At 38.6% G+C, this 16,091-nt stretch overlaps 1 long non-coding RNA gene across 1 annotated transcript in view; it reads left to right on the top strand.

Moving 5' to 3' along the window:
• Nucleotides 1-16,091, top strand: part of LOC139695383 (uncharacterized) — a 60,936-nt gene that overhangs the window by 12,645 nt on the left and 32,200 nt on the right. Inside the window, exon 2 of the long non-coding RNA XR_011702307.1 lies at nucleotides 679-896. This is a non-coding gene — a long non-coding RNA (uncharacterized lncRNA). The remainder of the gene's footprint in view (nucleotides 1-678; nucleotides 897-16,091) is intronic.

Raw genomic sequence — 16,091 nt, forward strand, 5'->3', positions numbered from 1 at the left:
TACTCGAGGGAGCTGACCTAAATCCATGCAGTTTACCGCAGCCCGAGCCCAACGCTTTTTGAGTCAATTTCATGTACTAACTTGCACAAATGTACTCAAATTTAAGCAATTTTCCTCCGAGGTATTTTGTGTTCCCTTATAAGAAGGTAGGTCTCGAATCATCCGTTGCGTCTGTAATTCATTCAGAAGTAACTTCGTTGGTCCTATCCGCGAGTTCGGTGCTGAAGCCTTGGAAGGAGGGAGGAAATGGTCTCAGCAAACTACTGCAATTCTTATGCACGCCTTGGGATGAACTTTTCTTTTGAACCGTACGAGCGTCCTTTCTGTGTTTCTGTATTTTTATTGCTATTAAAAAGTTATTCTTTTAGTTTCCATCATTGCTTTATTCTTGTGTGTAAAAATAATATGTTTTACTTAGCCGAGGTGTACTTCTTATTAAAGTGAGAGTTGAGAACCTGAATTTTAAAAAGTATGAAGTTTTCCAAAAAACGCCCAGAGTTAAATTCTCTTTAAAACTTTGGAACTTGAATTACCATTATTTTGCATGTGCTGTATGAAATACATTAATAATATCGGCCAAAAAGAAAACAGCTTTTTAATAATAAAACGTAGATGGCTTTGATTTATCATGATTTAATGAGAAATGAATATTCATTATAATTATGTATTTATTTTCAGGGTGTAGAGATATTAACGATCACTTCGGTGTCTTCTGAAGAAATGTTTGAAGGTTGGTCATCTCTCATTGCCCTCTGCAATACAAGAATCCTTACATGCACCCCAAAATGATGAAGTTAGAACAAGACATAGGTCATCAAATCTTCCTGCTTCTGCCTTCAACTAAAAACCCGGATGTGACATTGCTGCACGAGGGCGTGAAATATTACCTGACACTGGTAAGTTCTATATTTATTGACTGTTAAATTGGCGGACTAAAAGGGTCATAGGCGGAAGGTAGTGAAGCCTTTATCTCCACTCCGTGCAGATGAGGCTCCGCTTTCCAAACGAATTCTGGTGCCTCCAGTGTCTGGTTGGTACTTTTTCGCAGGGGGTTTCCCAGCGGTATCACCTTGTTCTGAGCCGCAGACCGTCAGGAGGTCACCAGATTGTGAATTGAACGTACTTTGAAGTTTGTAATCGACCAAAGTCCAGCAATATTTAAACAGTTTGAGAGTTATACTCGCGTGTGTATGCCCGCTAGGCCCCTGGCTTATTTAAATTGAGTCACATTTAAAACTTAGAAGAAAATGAAGGTCATGAAACTCCCAGATGACGAACTTTCCAAGCCCAAGAGATAGCCCCTTCATCAGCAGGGTTTCCGTTTGACGTAATCTAATGCGTGCATGTATATGACTCTTAAATTATATATATACATATATATATATATATATATATATATATATATATACATATATATATATACATATACATATATATATACATATATATATACATATATATATATATATATATATATATATATATATATATATATACATATACATATACATATACATATACATATATATATATATATATATATATATATATATATATATATATATATATATATATATATTTATTAATATATATATAGACCCCCCCAGATTTCAGGGTAAATTAAGTTTCCATGATACTCGTGGCTAGTGAAAAATCCGTGGTTGGTGTCTGGGTCAAGAAAATATTTTTGCCCTTTTGATCTGCTCGATTCCCCCTACCTGACTTTTCCTGTTTTGTTCCTGTATGTTCCTATTCTTTTTCCTCAAATATATTTTCCATTAAAATGAATGGCATCCCTCGTCACACGCCTATGCGGTGGTTTGCGTCGTATAATGTAGATTTAGATATGTATTCACCATATAGCAGGTTTTCGTGTTTGAATGTGTATTTCGTCAATGTGGCTCGTCTTTTTCTACTGGCTATGGGTGCCACGAAACGCACTGTTCTTATCCTTTAAGATGTTTTATGGTTGCTTACCTATGTAACTTTCCTCTTGGTTGTCGTCTATCTCTCCTTTGGTGGGTGAAACAGATACCTTACGCCATCTCTTGGCCAGAATCGCGGCACTTAGTTGCATAAACCTCCTGAAGATTTCAGTGTAAATTAAGTCTCCTCGTCAACTCAAGTGGTTAGAGCAACGGCTTGGCAAGTTGAAAGATTCATGATTTAAGTCTCAGTCAAGGAAATATTTTTGTGCTTGTTATCTGCTCCATTCCGCCATCCCCTCCTCTCCTTCGTTCGTCTTTTTTATGTGTTCCTATCCCTTCTCCTTATATATCTATTTCCATGTGAATGAGTGTTTATAATATATATATATATATATATATATATATATACTACCTTGATCAAAAATTTCCCGGAATAACCAACGTGTGGCGCTCCCATCGTTCCGATTTGAGTTCTGTTTTTTTTGTTAAATTGGTACATCTGTTGTTGATATTCCCTTTAAATCTTAGTGTCATAACTTGCCATTTGCAAAAGTTACGTAGCCAAGAGTACATCTATCTCTGTGTGTGTTGGCGATTTTTTACAATTGCAGAAATGGATTTAAATTTGCAACAACGAACTTGTATTAAATTTTGCGTAAAAAACGGATTTAGTGGCGCACGGACGTTGGAAATGTTGGAAAAGTGTTTCGGCAACGATTCTCTAAAAAAAACGGTCGTTTACCAGTGGCACGAGCGGTTCAGAAGTGGTCGTGAGTCAATCGAAGATGATGAACGCAGTGGCAGACCATCGACATCGAAAGTCGGTGAAAAAATTGATAAAGTAAAAGAAATGTTGGTCAATAACCGCAAATTAACCATCAGAGAAATAGCGGAGGACTTGAACATTGCCTATGGATCCGCCCAAGACATTGTGGTTAATGATTTGGGTTTCCGTCGTGTAGCATGCCAAAAGACCTCAATTTCATGCAAAAAAGAGACCGTGTTGACGTCGCAAAAGACATGATTTGCGAGGCTGAATCCGATCCCACATTCATCAAAAGGATCATTACTGGAGACGAGACGTGGGTTTATGAGTACGACACGCAATCCAGACATCAGGCAAGTGAATGGCGTTCACCAAATGAGCCGAGACCAAAAAAACCACGTCGTTTTCAGTCAAAAAAGAAGGCAATGCTGACGGTTTTCATGGATTACAACGGTGTAGTGCATCATGAATTTTTGCCAGAAGGCCAGACAGTAAACAAAGAGTATTATTTGGGCGTTATGAGACGTTTGCGTGAAGCAATTCGCCGAAAGAGACCAGAAATGTGGGCAGAAAACTCGTGGATTTTGCACCATGATAACGCACCGTCGCACAGTGCTATCATTATTCGTAATTTTTTGACGAAAAATGCAACAAATACCATCCAACAGCCACCGAATTCACCTGATTTGGCTCCCTGTGACTTCTTTCTGTTCAATCGAGTTAAAAAACCATTACGGGGAACGCGTTTTAGCAGCCGAGAGGAAGTAATGGAAAAATCGCAGGAAGCACTGATGGACATACCGAAAACCGAATATAAAAAATATTTCGAGGATTGGATCAAGCGCTGGCATAAGTGTGTTGCAGTCGATGGGGATTACTTTGAAGGGGACAATATAGATTTAGATGAATAAACTTGTATTTTTAATTTTCTGAATAAATTCCGGGAAATTTTTGATCAAGGTAGTATATATAAGTAAGGTATCTAATTCACCCACCAAAGGAGAGATAGACGACACACACTCATTCCTTGATATGCATGATATATGTATGGAAATATCCAGACATGAATTAGAGCTCCTTTATAAAACTAGAATTTAAACTTGACAATTTATTTGTCATACAGAGGTGAAATAGAGGCGTTTTAGTAGGTATGTAAAATAATACGTGATGAAATATGGACGACAAAATGATTCCATTTAGTAATTTGAAATATTTATCAGTACATAGTGTACCTTCTGAAACGTATTTCGTATTTTTTTATGTTATCATTAAGGTTATGGAATCATTTTATAAAAAGCTTGTCTTATTTAAGGTGCTTTATTGTATGTTCACATCATTTGATAATTGACTAATTACTTTATTTTCGTCTCGATTCAGAAAGATAATGACTGAGATGCAAGAAAAGGGACCTTAAGATTTTTTCCCGAGTCTCATTCGTAATAAAATTTGGGCACCTTCGCCAATATAACGTATTCCTGTGCCGTAATTCGTGATCGTGGGCCGTTTGAGATGGCTATTGATCATCGCTGTTTTCTCAAGGGGTCTCGCCCCAACTTGGTAGTTCATTAATTCCCATGGCAACGTAAGGGGGCGCGGGATTTACCGAGTTACGCCCTCTCCGAAGTTGGTTCATCATCGGAGAATTTATTAACGACCTCACCCCTTAAAGACGACAAAACCTCTGTTGATGAATCCCAGCGCCTGACTTTCCCAATAACTCTTTATTTCATCCCGAGCCATTTAATTTATTTCTCCAGCAAAAATCGCGAAATTATCGAAGAAAAATCTGAAGATGTGCGTGTACGATTCTCAAACAGCGTGTGTATGTGCCAAGAATGGCAAAAGCACTTCGTGATTACCGCAAAAGGGTGCATTTGTCAGGGATAGAAGTTAGCACGAAATTATTTAGTACCGGAAATGATGAAAGAATAATCCTAGAATGCTGCATTATTATAATTACGTATGTGTTTTCTTGCTTAAATATTTGAAAATATAGATCAAGGTATTTCATCGTACACATTTCTTTAGGAATTTCATAATTGTTTGTGTGAATGAATTTCATTTTAATGACGGCACAGCCCTGCAGGCATTTAAAGAGAATCTGGAATATCAGATGAAACTCAACTTAAGTCTAATAAATGATTTCATTAAACTCTATGGTACGTTTATGAAAAATGGCGCATTAATCATCTGATCGAAGTCAGTGCAATTAAAAAAAAATATTATACTTCCAACCAGAATCTAAGATCAGTTGGCCATGACTTTGATGTATCGCTATTAATACCAATTCAATATCAAGTTTTTTGCCCTTTTCTTCGATATACGACTCTTTTGTTCATAAAGTTCACTCGGTTCAACAGGTGAACTCGTTTGTTTCTTAGTTATAAAAGCTTTTGATAAATTCTTACAATTTACTGATTACCCCGTTTTCAATAAATCGCTAAGCCGCACAACAGCATGTAGCTACCGACTTTCCTTTGAACCTTGCCATAGTCCCATAAGTCTTGGCATGACAATAATTTTTGGCGATATTTGCGTAGTTATATATTAAATGGTTAATCGCGTGCTTTGGGGCGGAAATATTTTTAACGTGCTCCTACGCTCTGTATTGAAGCACGATTAATGATGAGTTGCGTGCTGGGAATGATTACCAAAGCAGTGGAAACAAACCATTTGTCTTAATGTCATTTGGAAAGGTTAAGTATGAAATAAATAAATGCGGGTATGGAATGTGAATGCTAAATTTTATTACATGAACATTTAATTTTCATTTGAAAACTGATTAGTTAGCAAAAATGGAACATTAATCGATGATCGTTAAACAATTATTCCCTCGAAGAACAAACTCCCGACAGTATCGGAAGGAGACGCGATTCAATGGCGCTGCGTGCTTTTGAAAACGATTGACATGATTAGCGTAGGATAACTAAGGCTTCGCCTTTTATGAGGCAACTCTCCTCCCTTTCCCTCTGCTGCCGTGTACGAGCCGATGCTTTTTCATGATTAGCGGAATGGCGTTCATCAAGGATTACTTCTTGTGATACATTGCTAAATTGAATTTTTTATGGTGATTTGAACACACGGAAAGAGTTAATTTAACAAAAAAGACACTTGGTATCAGATAAAAAAATATGTGAAACTAATTAACAAATGGATGTGATAAGTTGAAACTGGTATATGATCTTTGTCACACTGTTGAAAGCGATTTGAAATGAATGTAAAGCGAAATCCTCCCGGTTTTGCCTCAGAGTACACATTAGCAATCCCAGTTAGGCTAGATATTCGTTGAGCCATGAGACCAAAGGTGCAACCAGGGTTCCGCAATTATTTAAAGCTCGAATGGTATTACCTCTCACAGAAATTACCTTTTCCACCAAAATGCGTTGAATTTCCAGGTGATTTAACCGAAAAAATCTGTATAATTTTCAAAATCATTCAAAAATACAGCATTATTTAACGTGATGACAGGAGTCTGGCTATCATATGATTATTTATTTCAGCCATAATTATTCTACAATAGCCATTTCCTTTTTTCAAAGTCATACACTGCTCCTTGATTTCTCATCTATCTCTAAGATTTCTTAGTTTTCACTTAACCTTTCTAATATTTGACAGTCTTTTTGGCAACATTTAATCATTTTTTCTCAATCTGACTCATCATCTTTCAAATCAATCATATTTTCTCTTTTTTAATTTTTAGAGAATACAAGTACATTCTTAGTTCCCCAGTCAAAACGACCAAACCAGCGTATTGCTATTCTTCAACTCATATTTCACCTCAATTCTTTCACTTTTCAATCTCTCCCCATCGTCTCTCTCTTATTTCTTCGCCACAAATGTTTCTTCTGGGTAACCCGGACCATCACATTTATTCTAAATATATACATACCCCGGCGTGCTCAAGTTCTGCTCAATAGTCGTGATTATTACCTTCAACGGTCTTCGTTTCCACATGATGAAACCCTCCGGACTTCGCTAATCCTCTTTTATCGGAGACCACTGCGCCCATTAAGTAACTCATCTGTTTATATTTAGCGTATAAAAAATTAAATGGATAATTTTGCATTTCACCTCTGGTGCTCTCCATGAGTAAAGGGTGTCATTCTCAGGGTTTTTCTATGAGGGCATCAATACGATATGTGTTGCAATTTCGCATTAGCTTTTCAAATATCTGACCTTAATTCAGTTGCGTAATTCACCCCGGTCACTCTTCGCGGCCTTCCCGTTTCGCCTTCCTCACATTTCACGCGGGTCCACCACCCGCCCCTGACACCCCACGCAACCTTCCGCTCACTCCCCGAGTTGCAAAGGCACGAGGGAAGCTTCCCCCTCTCGCACGCGCGGCGGAAGAATTCGAGTTTCTTGGCACTCTTTCTCCCCTCCCCTCCAACCCTCTCCCTTTGTCCCCACTTATCTTCTCCCGAGTTCTATTGTGCCAGAAGTTTCCCTCCCCTTTGTATCCTCCTCCCACCCGACCGGGCGCGACCGCTTTCCTTGGAGACTGCCGCGTCCCCCAGAACCCTGTCTGTTCCCTCCCCTCCCGTCTCTCCTCCTCCTCCCGCCCCCGTCCACAGCCTCTAAAAATACTACGAAAAGTGCAAGAAATTATCGTTCGGTCAGCTAGGTAGCAGAGATTAATAATTATTTCTCCATTGAGGCGTTGGTCCACCGGGCGGACCCTGAGCTTAGTTTATGGACATGAGTGCGATCTCTCGGAGTTCGACATCGACACAAATACCCCGCGATCCGCCAAAAAGGTTTATGGCAGGGGGTGCAAGCACCAGGTGGGAAGGGTGAGTGATAATGTCGTAAGTGATAACTCGTAATTTGCGTAGGCATGTTGCATGAATGGTGTTCGGTCGCCCACTCTCCATGCGGTATTTGAGTAGATTGTGGTGTGGCATGTGATTGAGGAAATAATAAAAGGGGGTTGCAGGAGTAGAGTCATCCTAACCAACCCTTCCTTGTTTATTCAGGTAGAAACATACATAGTTATACAACACAGCTATATGTTGATTGAGGGGATGATGCCTGGTCACGCTTAAATTGCCCTTTTTGTCTTCAACCGCCCAAGTTATCCAATATGAGATTGGTAAGGAGTTATTTAGATAAGCTCTCAAGTACCCAATAGATACCTAGTAATACATTTGAAATCACACGCATAACCATTTACAGAATTCACAAAATATTAGAATTTAGGCACTTCAAGCACAGTTAGTATATATTTTCACGGTATTTGGTAAAAGTACAGAAACATACAACATAATATACACAAATGTAAATAATTTGTATCGTGTGTGTATGATATGTTTTGGTTTTGCACCTAGTTGCAGAGCACGTTAACTAGGAGCATGTGAACTGACAATAAATTGTGTCAGATGCGTCTGCTTGCGTAACTTGATTAACTTATAGGACGAAATCAAATAGGAGTTGACAATTCGTATTTAAACAGAATAATGCTATTTCGCGCAATGTAATTCTCTTCTCCGTCATGTTATGGCATATTTCTAGTATATTTCTTTCATAACGGATACACTCTTCAATTATATGTATGGCGAGAATCGAGAACTAACCTATGTGATATTTGCTCTGCGAGCAAATATCACATAGGTTAGTTCTCGATTTCGTAATTTTTTGAAGGTAATTTGAAAAATTGCCATGGCCTGATAGCATTTGGATAGATTTCTGTGATAGGTTGATTTTTAGTTCTGATCTATCGCAAATGACAGGGAAAATGCCCTTTGTGTATGAGCCTTTATCACTGTTATCTCTGAGGAAATATAGGAAATATATGTATAATGCCTAGTGACCTACCACTCCCTGTCACACGCCCTTACGATGGCGAGTTACGAGTGGTCGGTCATGTAAAAATAATCGGAGTGATATTGGAGTGGATGCTACCGTGGAGCGATGCCAGGGATCATCGGAGTCCCAATGCCGGTGTCCTGCCCGGAGTGGCTTTGGAAGGTTTGTCGCGACACTTAGGAAGAGCAGCGCCGAAATAAAAACTATCGAGAATCCTTTTCATCGTTGCTGGAAGTAAAATGTGAGCACCGGTTGATCTGGTGATGAAATGAATTGTGACAGCTGGCCGGATCAAAGATAACGGTATCTGTTTCAAGTTGCTCGTAAGCAGCGGAAATAATTACTTTTGTTACAAATCCCTTCTGGCGATAAATTATGGGTAAACGAAAAGTTGGATTATTCAATCAAACAGAATTGAGGCGCAATCGATATGCTGGAAGGAGATACACGAATGATTACATCAATAAGATGATCGTTCAGAAACCGATCTCTACCCATCCCTTGATATTGTTTTTTTTATAAAAGAAAGATAGCATTATCTCGTTTGTTTAGTGAAATATGAGGATTTCCCCGTTGAGGTAAATAGCAAGACACTCCAAATCTGGGGTCGAAGGTTATTCGCGATGTCTGTCTAATTTCGGAAGAATCTGAGTGAAATCGGAAGATATATTCACCTTTACCTGGGTAGGAAATGCTTCAGGGAAATGTCTGGCTCGGGTATTATTTTATCATTATGAAGTATTTTATGATTTTTTAGTTTTTACGTCCCATTCGATGGAAGAGCGGTATCCCAATGGATTTGGGTGTATCACGTGGCCAACCACCGCCGTCGCAAATCGAGTTCTCTCAGAAACTAGAACAAGGTCTCGGCCCAATCCTCTTCAGAGACCCCACGCATGATAATTTACTGGCAGTAGTTCGTCGCGAATAGTTAATGTATGCCCGTATCCACAGATATCCACAGATTGTTAACGAACAATTCCTTAAATTGACTTTGTTTTTTTTAGCTAACGCAATCGAAACTCTTTTTTTTTCGATCTTCAAAGCCATATTGTATTTTCCAGCATAGTTAATATTGGATTATGTGATGATACTTACGTGGTGGTTGTGTCCATTCAAAACTCACCATAACCAGTTGTTTAACCTATAATAATAATTCCCGTTGGAAAGACATTTCCAATTAACTTGTTTTAAAATAAATCTGCGTTAATATATTAACGATCAGGAAGGATAGAAACAGGTGAATTAAGTGACAACTCACGTTTGTTTAATCAAAAATAAATTTTAATGCGCATTTCCATTTCTTCTATTGAATATACTGTATAGTATCCGCCGTCACTTTGTGGAAACGATTCATAATGAATAAGAAATACTTAGTTTTTCCACACAAACTAGGAGTTTGTGTGGAAAAACTAAGTATTTCTTATTCATTAATTCTTCTATTGAAGTTTCTTTCTCATCTGGGGCATGCATAATCGCTAATATAATTAATCGCTCTAGGCTACAGATGATCGCTATATAAATGGAATAAAATGTCACTAAATGAAAAATATTCGCATGGGTTTATTATTGAAGGCATAAAAAGTAATTATAATCGATTTACGCTTGGTTGAAAAAAAAGGAACGTGCTAGCATGTTCATTAAGCGTCTTCCCCCCTCCATTTTCGAGCCTTTCTTCCTCTGCAGTCGTCATAACTCGGCCATTACATTGGTATCGTTAGCTGCATGGAGTCAATCCGAGGATACACGATCGTAATACACAGGGCATGCCATTGATATGAGTCTTCGATGAGAACGGCCGCGGAGGAAATTAAAGAAAAAAAAGAGAGAATGGTCCTACTGTTGCGAGTTGTTCAATCAAGAGGACGCGGCTGTTTTCGACAAACGCCGCCCGTGGCCTCAAAACGAGAGAGCGGGAGGGTGAGTGAAGGGGTGGATGGTATGGACGGGGGGGAAGGGGGTGGCAGGGCGTGGGAAATAAAAGCAGCGCTCGTGGATTCAATTTTCCTTCGGCTGGTGATTTTTTTTTCGCCCCGAGTGCGGCGTTGCGTGTCGGTTTATCGAATTTTAAATGATTCCAAGTTTCTCGTCCGCGTCGTCGTCGTCATGTGGTGCTCTCAGGTGAGGGGGTGGTTTGTGAGGGTTGGCGGTGGAGGGAATATTGATTGCCATGGCGGAAAACTTGGTCGTTTCGCAAGTGTGAGGGAGCGATGAATTGTTAATGTTACGGGCGGAATGCAATTAGCGTCCCCTCCCTCGCCGTGAATGTACTCCGCCGCCGGGCAGCGGAGTGAGAGGGAGGCCGGGGTCGTGAGACGTTCGTCGCCGCGGGTTGAGGAGGAGGCTTATTCGTTTAAATCCGTCGGGGGAATGAAAAATCCCCTGGTTTGTTGATTAGATTAAGCTCCCTGGCTGCCTAATGCAGCTGACTTAACGAGCTAGTTGCCGGGTTTTAACGGGAATCCTTTGTATGTAAACCCGGAAGAAAATTTCCTCTGCATCAAATGCTAAAACGCCACACGGACAGGTAGAGTTGGTTAAAACGTATCGTGAAAAAGTAAATGTTTGCATAATGTGCAGAATTTTGTCGCGGGATTAGTATTCAGTTATTAATGTTGTCTACAAACAAGCTTTATATCGGAAGATTCTTCCTTCAAACCTCCTTTTTTAAACCCCACTGCCTCTTTAAAATGTATCCACTTTCTTTAATATTTTCTTGGGGATTCTCGTAAGTGGTGAGATGAAAGAAAGCTGTGCTATAGTTATTGCCATAAAAGTAATATACTGTAAAAGTGAATAAAAAAAAGCCAGGGATGGCAGTAGTATTGAATATAGAGGTAAATATAAAAGCAATAAGCATGGAGAGGAAGCGTGATAATGATATTATAATGATACATATGATATAGAGAATATAACTGCGGGTGTTCCCGAAAGGAAATTTTTGGTGATGATGGATGACTAGAACACGACGCGGTGGGCGAAGTAAGAGACGGTAAATTGGTAGATGACTGCCGTTTAGTAACTAGAAGTGGCCGCGGGGAGAAAGAAAATGAAATCTGCAGGAAATTTGGCGTAGCCATAATAAGCACTGGGTTTAAATATCGAAAAAAAAGGCGTAGCCCTGAATGCAAAATGCCCGGAGATTCACAAATAAGTCAGTTACACCACATTAAGGTGAATCATAGGATCAGAAACAGCTTAAATATTTTTGGCAGTATCTCTGGAGCGGGTTGGTATTCAGATCGTAATTAAATATTAGTATAGTGTCAATTCAGATTCAAAATGGTAAAACTGGGAAGAAGCAGGAGGAAATGGACTACAGATCAGTCAACTTGGTCGAAAGGAAAGGAGTATCAGCAAGTTGTAGAGAAAACTATGATTGATGGCAAGAAGAAAGGTAAACAGAGAAAAAAAGGGAATATGTCAGAAAAGAGACGTTGAGAGCTGGAAAACAACAAATAGGGAAGTTAGAAACAAGAAAACGATGGATAACATACAAGATGTTTAGAAAGATACCCGAGAGGATCAAATAAAAGATTTTAAAATAGAAGTAGGGCATCAGGAAGGAGGAAACACAAAGAGATTAATAATAAAATCTGAACGGAAAACTAATAGGGAGAAAGAAACGCTGTGGAAGACGAAGTTCAGGGATATGGAAAGTTTACAAAGGAAGAGTGACGTTGTTGTATTTCCCATTCAGGTGAGATCATTATCAGATAGGAAGAAGGGAAAATCTGTGATCACCGTTGAATATGCGTTAAGGTATTTATGAACTAATTAAGGAATGATTTTTGATAGATATAAAAAATACATTAATATTCTAAAATGGTAAAATACCTTATTTCAGCAAGCTTAGGAATAAAAAGAAAATATGACAGAGATGGGGGTAAGTACAGGAAAATCTGACTACAAGATATTGACACTCAGCGAGCTGATATACGGAAAGGCCGTGGGGTAAGATTCGTTATATCTATGTGGAACTCTTTATTTATTTAACGACTTTATTGGGACAAGACTGAGACTTTATACTCCCTTTACACTTTATACTATATATATACTATATACTAGTATATTAGAAACAATTACTAGCACCAAATCCCTGTGTGAAAAAAACCCACCTAGAGGGGCATCAAACCCGCGGCCCCTGAGTTGGCAGACGAGGGCGTTACAGCACCGTCACCGAGCCTGGCGATTAGTGGTCTAGGAAATCTTAGAAATAAGGGTTTTTTGGTTGATTGATCGTTTTTTATACCGAAAGATTAATAAGAATGCTTCTGAATTTACTGCTGACTACCAATTCACTTCTCCAAATGGAATTAGTTTTATTTTCTGGCTGAGTGGAAAAGTTGGTGAATTATTTGATAGAATGAACCATATAATATTTTCCTTGAGGCATTTGGGCCACGAAAGCATTTACACAGCGTCAACTCCCGTTGCCTGCAATTCCCCAAGGGTGAACAAAAAACACTTCCTAAAATAATTTCATTTACTTTACGGGAAGAAACTGCGTTACATTTAACCTGCAGTATTTGTCTAATCTGAATAAGACCCCTTTATACCATATCTCAACTTCTCCCTTCGGCTGCATGCTATCTAAATTGAGAATTTCAGGATAGAGAAAATCAGAAAGCTGAACCTTGGGGCATTTATCTCCTTTCAGTCGTTCAAAGTTGATGAGTTAACCCTTAACTTTAAAACTTTAAGCTTAAATACTTAGACAAAAAGAACTGAATTCCGCGTCAATATTCGCAAAATTCGCAGCGCTGAAAAATCAAATTGATGCATGCGCAGAATGCATTTTTTTATGAATTTTTTATCTCTTGTAAACTATTTCTTTGTATCTTTTGTCCAGCATGCCTCTTTGTTTTGAATGACTCTCCGCAAGCGTCGTAATGTTTCACAATAAACAGCTGCATTAATCGTTGACCTCTTCTGCATGAACTTATACAACAACACATGTGTTTGGTCCAAAAACACGTTAGCCGGTAGCCATAACCTTTCGATTCTTGAAGTTATTTTTGATACGTTTTGGTTTGTTCGGTGAATTTGTGCTCATCCGTTGGTGTGAATGTCACTTTGGTTTTGGGGATTCATATTGAATTCACGTCTCATCTTTGGTCACAATTGGTTTCAAAAAGTCTTCTCTTTCAGCGGCATAACGGTCAAGGAACGTCAACTATGAAGCAATTCAGCGAGTTTTGTGGTTGTCATTCCACATTTTTGGGACCCTGCGAGCATAAATATTTGTAGTATAAATGTTACGTAACGAGAGTACACATACGATCTTGAATTTCTCTCAAGGTCTTCTTGAGAGGAGTTTCAAGGTCTTCTCAATCCTGCCATGGAATTACAAGTTTAGACAATTTAATATCAGTGTACAGCTGACTGTGGTCGTCGAATGCGAAAAGACTCCTCAGCCGAAGATCGCTGATTATCAATATTACCAATGAATATTTCATGTCATGTACTAGAGGAATTGTCTAAAATCCCACTTCGCCATGTGAGAATTTACCAAAATGTGGCAAAAGAGAAAGATGTTGTTCCCCATTTTTCAAGTCGCATTTTTTAATGTTTACCCCGCATTATCAAAGACTCTTTGGAAAAGAATTGGTAGTATAATAAAATGAGGTGAAGAAATAAACCATGTGGATAGATTTTATGAAATCACTGTGTTACTGTGAATTAAAGTGTTCACGGAATTACTATTTGCGTGTGAAGTGATTATAGAGGAAACAAGTATTGACAGTCTTTCATCTCAAGAGGAAACGAGACTACGCTTTCAATTTAGACGTGTTAATTTTGCTATCACATAGGAAACCTTTGTAAATGATGGATGTCTAATGAAATGAAATATTACTTATGATGACTTAGAGTTATTGACCGTATCGTGTTTTGCTTATTTCATTTCGATAAGAGCTTTTGCGAATATTAGAATAATGGAGAGAAATTCATAGAATCAAACAGATATTTTATTTTAAATTATCATGAGGAGTGTTGCGTGACATTACAGCTTAGTCAGAGCAGTATTATAAATTTCTTAAATCGTATAATCGTTGCGAAAGAGGTGAGTGAAATTTAAATTAAACTGGTGGTTGTGTATTAGTGATTGCCCACAAAATAGATCAGGTAATTCTGAAATTTATAGTGAACTTTTCTAATAATTTAATTCAACGAATGAGTGTCAATGACTATATTTAAAGAAATGACTTCACAGTTGTTCTATAGTGTCCAATATTTGTTAAACCTCATTTTTATGAAGAAAAATAAATCTTCTTGAATTTAATTTATCCCAAATCCGAATTTTGTTTAAGATCGTGACCGCAAACTTCTCTCATATTTTTAGGACTGTGTGACAACATCCACCCGCCTTCGTACAAAATTTCGAACTCATTAAGTCACCCGGAATTCCCCAAATATTTGCATGCATCAGGAAGTGAGTGTTGAGTCACGTGCAGCTTATACAGACCTACTAAATATTAATGTACATGACACTCGAATTTACTCGTGATGTAAATTGGAAAATTAGTTGAAGCCTCTTTTATTTCGTCCCAGGTTAGGATGAATGCATGTTGAATAAAATAGCCTTCCATCACTATCGGGTTTAAATACCTTCCAGTTTCCACATGGCGAATTACTAAATTAAGTATTCCTAATTTCGAGAATTTTAAGTATGTTACGTAGGAACCATACTTTCTTTTACATTTCATTTATGAGTGGTAGGCTATTATCCAAAATTGTAAACTTGCTCTGTGCGAACACTTGTATTAGTATATATTCTTAGTGAGTCTCTCAGGGTAAGATGCAAGCTTTGCTTATTTCGCCCGATAATCGGATTGTTAGTTTCAATAAGTATTTCATACAACCATAATATATGAAAATATCAGCGTAGCATTTGATCGCGCTTTCATTAGGCTGTTGTCCTTGTAGCTTGGGAAGGTTGACGAAGAACGCCGGAGTATAAGAAGTCCGCGAGTTTGACATGAAACGTTGGTGGGATAGTAGCCAGTGAAGTTGAAAGGAGGCATTTTCCTTCGCGGCCACTTACCCCTCCCGAGACAACCCTTTCGTCACCACCAGCTTAAAGGGCGGTCTTATCTCGGCCACTCAATCTTAACATTTTGGTCGTTAGCCAAACGTCGCAACCTTTCGTTTCCCCCCCCATCCACAACTTCTCACCACTTGTCTCCCCCACCTCCAAATTCGATCGATGATGCCTCCGATCCGCCGTTCAACCATGAAGCGCCTCCTTTGTCTTGCTTCCAAAGCTCCAGAGGTGAGATAGGAATAATAGGCTCCCGAATCCAAACTCAAAGGGGCGTGAAAAAGCAGGGTTTGAAGCCAATAGATACCTACTTTTTGTTTTCAATTTGGAAAAAAATTGGATTTTCAAATGGAAAAAAAAAGATTCTCAACAAGTTGGATGGCGAAGTAATGCATCTTAGCACTAGGTCAACAATGAGAGAAAGTGAGAATGTGTTCATATTTGGGTGGGATATTTTTTTATCAAAACGCATGTATGAGTTTGGTAACTAGGGGAGAATCACGTTGGACGAAAATTTCACGACGGAGAACGTATGATCAGTACTCCTGCC

The sequence above is a fragment of the Hetaerina americana genome, unplaced genomic scaffold (assembly GCF_022747635.1).
Source record: "Hetaerina americana unplaced genomic scaffold, ioHetAmer1.1.p SCAF_6, whole genome shotgun sequence".
Classification (NCBI taxonomy): domain Eukaryota; kingdom Metazoa; phylum Arthropoda; class Insecta; order Odonata; family Calopterygidae; genus Hetaerina; species Hetaerina americana.